This window comes from Nelusetta ayraudi, unplaced genomic scaffold (genome assembly GCF_046127955.1).
Source record: "Nelusetta ayraudi isolate G7.1 ecotype Tasmania unplaced genomic scaffold, CSIRO-AGI_Nayr_v1 ptg000079l, whole genome shotgun sequence".
NCBI classification, from domain to species: Eukaryota; Metazoa; Chordata; class Actinopteri; order Tetraodontiformes; family Monacanthidae; genus Nelusetta; species Nelusetta ayraudi.
The window spans coordinates 787,194-793,193 of NW_027466129.1; positions in this window are offsets into that span (position 1 = coordinate 787,194).

Sequence of the window (6,000 nt, forward strand, 5' to 3'; positions counted from 1 at the left end):
CTCAGAGAGTTAGAGAGTCAGGGACTCACAGAGTCACAGGGTCAGGCAGTCAAGGACTCTCAGGGTCAGAGATTCACAGAGCCACAGAGTCACAAACTCACAGAGTCAGAGAGTCAGGGACTCACAAAGCCAGAGAGTCAGAGAGCCAGAGAGCCAGAGAGTCAGGGACTCAGAGAGTCGGAGAGTTAGAGACCCACAGAGTCGGAGACTCATAAAGCCAGAGTCACAGAGTCAGCTAGTCAGTCCCCAGCCAGCAGAGCGCCGCCTCTGCTGCTCCGCCGCCGTGATTAGCGGGAAAATGAGAGTCGCTCACCTGCTTCCCTCCTGCCGCTGCACCTCTCGCTGGAAACCTCCGCTGACGCTCAACCACATCTGGCTCCAGTCTAATGAGCCTGATTTCTCCCGAGGACGCTGCGACGCAGGAGTCACATGACGGCGGCAGCAGCGGCGGCGGTGGAGGAGAAGAGGAGAAGAAGGAGCGAGGTGGGAGGATGAGGGAAAGAAGAGATCAAAACGCTGATCCAGTTTCCCCCCTGGAGGAGGAAGGAGCTCAGCTTCCCACAGGTGGCACAGGAGGCTCCGCCTTGAAGGGCAGTCGGAGGGAATTTGCTTGCTGTTAGATTTGTGTGATTGACGAGGGACTGGATGAGATGAAGCTGAATATCAGACTGGCGGGGGGGGGGGGGGGACTCAGACTCAGACTCAGACTCAGATCATCATGAAGACACGTTGGAGGGACCGGACCTTTGAAATCGTAACTCAAACACTGGAAATAGCTGCGATCCTGACCGTATGCTGTATATTATATTATTTTTCTCAAATTATAATGATTGCTGCTTCCAGGTGGACTCTGACGGTGCAGTCACTGTTATGAAACCTAAACAATGAGAACTGTGGGCAATGTTATTGTTATGGTGAAAAGTGTACAGGGACAGTATAGGTGGAGGTGGGTGAGGGGGGCGGGGTTTGAATCCCTCCAGGCCGCCTCCCATCGCCCCCCATGTAACAGACTATTACTCAAACCAAAATTAGTTGTCACTCGCTCAGAGCCACATCATTACTATTCGGCGCAAGTCTCCGGACCAGAATCTCGCCCAAACACAGCGGAATTGCCCTCCCCCCCACCCCCCCACCCTCTAAAAAGCCTCTCGCCTCCCTGCGCTGCTCCGTTCAGACGCAGCTTTGATCTATGGCTTGACATTAAGGCTGAGAGCCCCAGATGAAGGAGCCGGGATAGCATTTACAGTGGAATTGGAATATTGATTGACTCTAAGCGTGCGGCGCCACCCCGCTGGGAGCGCCGGCGCTGCATCTGCTGCCTCCTTTTCATTCTGATTAAGATTCGCAACAAAGTCTCTCCGTCCTCCTGAAAAGCATTTCATCATCATCCGAGTCCTCCACAACCACATTAGTGCCGCTTCACCCGACTCCCTCCAGTCCAGTCTGGGACACGCACACACACACGCGCACACACACACACACACACACACACACACACACACACACACACACCATGCGTTTACTTCTTCCACTTCTTCATTCTGGAAATCAGCGTCTTGTTTGTGATGATGCCACACAGGAAACGCTGCCCACCGATGGATGTGTGTGGAAGGTCGGGCAGAGGTTTTGAGCAGGCGGCTGTAAACAAAGGGCTAAATGTGCTGCTGTCTGGATGTGTAGGGGGGGGGGGGGGGTAGGTGGTGTGATGGAGGACAGCAGCTGCCGCTTCACTGCTACCACCACCTGCGGCACCTACTTAGGTCACTCAGTTAGGTCTTTAACATCAAACTACCACCCTGAGGGAATTCAATTTTAGGGGTGGCACTCGGGGTGTCCAATCAGATTTCAGTGGTCAGACTTTCATGACACCAACCACCACCACCACCACCACCACCCCAAACCCACGACGGCCATCTGAGAATTAGACACACATCAGCCATGTGACCTCATATCATCCAAACTTCCTGTTCCTGTCAAAACAACGCGAACATTGCCGCCGTCTGGTCTGGAGTGAGTCCCGTTCACTGTCTCGACCCAGCAGCTGTTCCAACACCCTCACAGGTTCTTTTAAAGAACCTGGCCTGAGGAATGAAGCCCCGCCCACAGGAAGTGATGTAACAGCCTGAGAGAAATTTACCTCTGACTCGGATGTCAAGGCTGAAGCCCACCTCCCTCCCTCCCCCCTCACTTCAAGAGCTCCTCTATCTATTCCATCTGGGTTTTTTTGGGGTGTGTGTGTGTGTGTGTGTGTGTGTGTGTGTGTGTGTGTGTGTGTGTGTGTGTGTGTTGGGCGGGGGGGGAGGGGCATTTCCTGACAGTGCAATGCTCCAGTTTTCTCCCCCAAGTTGTCGCTCTCTCTTCATTTCTTTTTTTTTTTTATGTCGTGTCCCACTTTCAGCCTCTGAATCTAAAAACGGCTCCTGCACACTTTCTCTCCTCGTGTGTGAAAAAATAACAACCTCCTCCGCTGTCGCCGATTCTTATTGAACGGCTGCGTTTAACTCTGGGAAGGAAAAAAAAAAAGATTATTTATTAAATCTGAAAAAGTTTGAGAGGTTTTTTTTTTTGTTTGTTTTTGTTTTTGTTTTTTTAAAATCTCACCGCCCCTCCCCCTCTTTTGATGTGAAGTTCCAATTCCAGAAAAGTTAAGACGGTGACTCACTGCAGTCATTAAACACACACACACACACACACACACACACACACACACACACACATCATTTCACACAGGCTGTGTGGGAGGAGATCCTGCCCCACTTCTTCTTCACTCGACTTCATGAAACCTGATCTGATTGTGAAACGGCGCCGCAGGTACCGACGGCTCTCGCTCGCCGCGAGACGTTCAGCGCCGCTCGGTTAATGGAGAGCCGCGGCCTGAAGGGGGCACATCTTGCACATTACCGCCGCGCCAATGCAACCGCCGCATCATCCTACACGCGCCGCAGACAATGCACCGTGCGGGATCCTCGCTGCGGCTGCCGGGATCACAGGGCCGTGCAGTCATTATTGATATCTCGTGGTCTCCCGTCATTGATCACATCAGTCACGGCGGCGCGGGGCCATATAATAAGGCCTTTATATTGTCTGAGTCGCAGTGAGAGGAAGAGGAGGAAGAGCGACAGTGCCCCCTATAGTCTGCAGGCGGAGCTGTGCACTGGGACTAATTGACCGGCGGGGCCTCGTCAGTCTGAGCCGTGATGAGGAGACGTGATGTAACATAACAGAATAGAATGCCTTTATTAATTCCACATTGGGGAAATTTACATAATTACAGCATCAATATTGTGCAAAGGGAAGAAAAACGAAATTGATGGGGAGAAGAAATGAAGAAATGAAATCAAATATTTCGAGGGTAGGAAAAGGGAAAAACTGTGATGTGATGTGATTTGATGAGGTGGACGCTGCAGCATCAGGACCGACCTCGGTATAGGACTCGTCTGCGGCCGTGAACCTTCAACAGTGCGCTGAAGCAGACTCACGCTGATCAGTGTGGGCTGTTTGTTTTTCCCGCAGTCGATTAATTCCTCGACGAGTCAGTGCAAATTAAGGCTGGACGGGAGGAGCAGGAGGAGGAGGAGGAGAAGGAGAAGAGGAGGAGCAAAGTGTGACCCACGTGCAGCAGGTAGCTGATAACTGTGGCTATTTTAAAATGTTCAGAGGACCCATTCTGATGGGGTTTTTTTTTTCTTTTTAAGGCACAATGAAGGATGAAGCTGCAAGTGGCAGAAAGTCATTTTAAAATTTGACGGCGGTGAGTTGAAGTCTTCCAGGACTCAAGATGAGCAGGTCTGGAAAGTTAAACATTAATCAGAAGGGATGTATTCCACCGTATGCGGAAGAGCCCATAGAAAACACTTGTCCACGTGAACCCAATCAGGTTGCTTGTTTCCTCAGAGGGGCGCCCCATTGGTCCAATCGCACTGTCCGTTCAGCTGGAGGTCTTTCAGAGGGGAGCTCGTGAAGATGGCTCTCAGAGTATCCAGACTGGGAACTGAAAAGGTCAGTGATGAAGGTTGATTTCTTTGCAGGGGGGTTTCTTTCACAAAGTCATTTCATCTCCACGACAGCAGCGAGGTTCCTCCCTGCTGAAAAAGTACCGAGCGGAAGAACACACTTTCCACGGTGCGTTCACTTGCCGCTCTGGTTTCATGGAGCCGTTTCATTGACAGAAACGAGGCTGAAGTGGAACCTGAGGCAGGTTTTTGAAAATGTTCAAAGGCTTTCTGACTTCTTCTGTGACGGTAGATTAAATACGAAAAAAGAAGAAAAAAAAAATGACTCTGGCTCTCGAGGACAGTGTGGAGCTCGGAGCCTGAGACAGACTAAATGCATTAGTCTGTCTCAGGCGCGCCCACACACACACACACACACACACACACACACACACACCGGTCGAGCTCTCTGGCTGTTTTCCAGGGAAGTGGAAGGTTTGGCCAAGAAATCATTTTTTAATTTTTTTACTGGGACGTTATTTCATCCGAGAGCTGTTGTCTCTGTCAATCATCTCTCTCTCTCTCTCTCTCTCTCTTTCTCTCTCTCGCTCTCTCTCTCTCTCTCTCTCTCCCTCCTCACATCTCCCTCTTTCCCGCCGCCGCTGAACACGCAGCATTAATGCAGCTGTGAAAGGACTCTGAGGGATCCGCGTTTGAACTCACTCCTCCTCCTCCCCTTCCTCCTCCTCCTCCTCCTCCTCTTCCTCCAAGGACGTCTCAAGGAAACATTTGACTGAACTGCGTTGCGTCGTCTCAGACGGATGTTGTTGCTGCGTCGCTCGGTAAACGGCGGCAGATGGAAGGAAATCGATCAGGTTTGCCCACGGCGGCTGTTAGGACTCTTGGAACGGCTGCACTCTGCTTTGCAGAGGATGCATTAAACAATGATTGGAGTTGATTGGAATGATTGAAGACGACGGACGTGTCGGATTAATGAGCAGCAGGGGGTCAAAAACACTGAGCTGCAGTTAAACGCTGAATTTGAGCAAACGTTTTCTTTTTTTTTTTCCAATTTGACACTGATGACGTCACTCCCCAGGTAAAGGGAATGCCCCTATAGGCCGTAGCTCCCGCCTCCTTATCTCTTCGGAGGATTCTGATTGGTCCGGTTATATTCTGGCGTCTTGCTGAAGTTTTTAGTCCTGAATCTTCTCCCGTTTTTCGACCGACAGAACCTCTGAGTTTCAGCAGCGGCTCTCCGGTGGGGTGGGCGGAGTTTCTAAAATCCACTCCTTGTTTATTCTTCCTCTCATCTTGCTGACACTCCTCTTCTTCTTCCTCTTTCTTCTCCTCTTTCTCCCCTTTCTCCTTCTCTTCCTCCTCCTCTTCTTCCTCCTCCTCCTTTTCCTCCTTCTCTTCCTCTTTCTCCCCTGCCTTCTGCACCTTCTCCTCCTCCTCCTCCTCCTCCTCCTCCTCTTCTTCTCTGATGTCACGACTTGGCACTCAAAAGGCCATGACAAGAGGGAACACGCGGACAGGCTTAACAAGAAATAATGATTTATTTAAATAAACAACCGAAAAAGCACAATGGGATGTGTAACATGGTTTTGTCAGCACGTCTGCTGTTGGCAGCAAGTGTTGATGAGTGTATGTAAGTGTTGAAGAAAGTCAACTGAAAATAAGTAGGAGGAGCAGGTCTGTGAGATGCTGGAGAGAGAGGGTTGATGATTGCTGGATGATGACTGGCCAGGTGCTCCCCAATCACAGTAAACCCCGCCCACTGCCATGCCTGCTGGGACACACATAGACGCACACATGTACGCGCACACACACAGGGGAAAACACAAAACAGGCTCTCGACAATGGGTGGCCGTCACACTCTTCTTCCTCCTCCTCCTGCTCCTCCTTTTCCTCCTCCTCCTCCTCTTTCTCCTCTTTCTTCTGCACCCCCTCCTCTTCTTCCTCCTCCTTCTCTTTGTTCTCCTCCACCTCTTCTTCCTCCTCCTCCTCTTTCTCCTCCTCTTCCTCCACTGCCTCTTCTTCCCTTTCCTCCTCTTCCACATGAAAA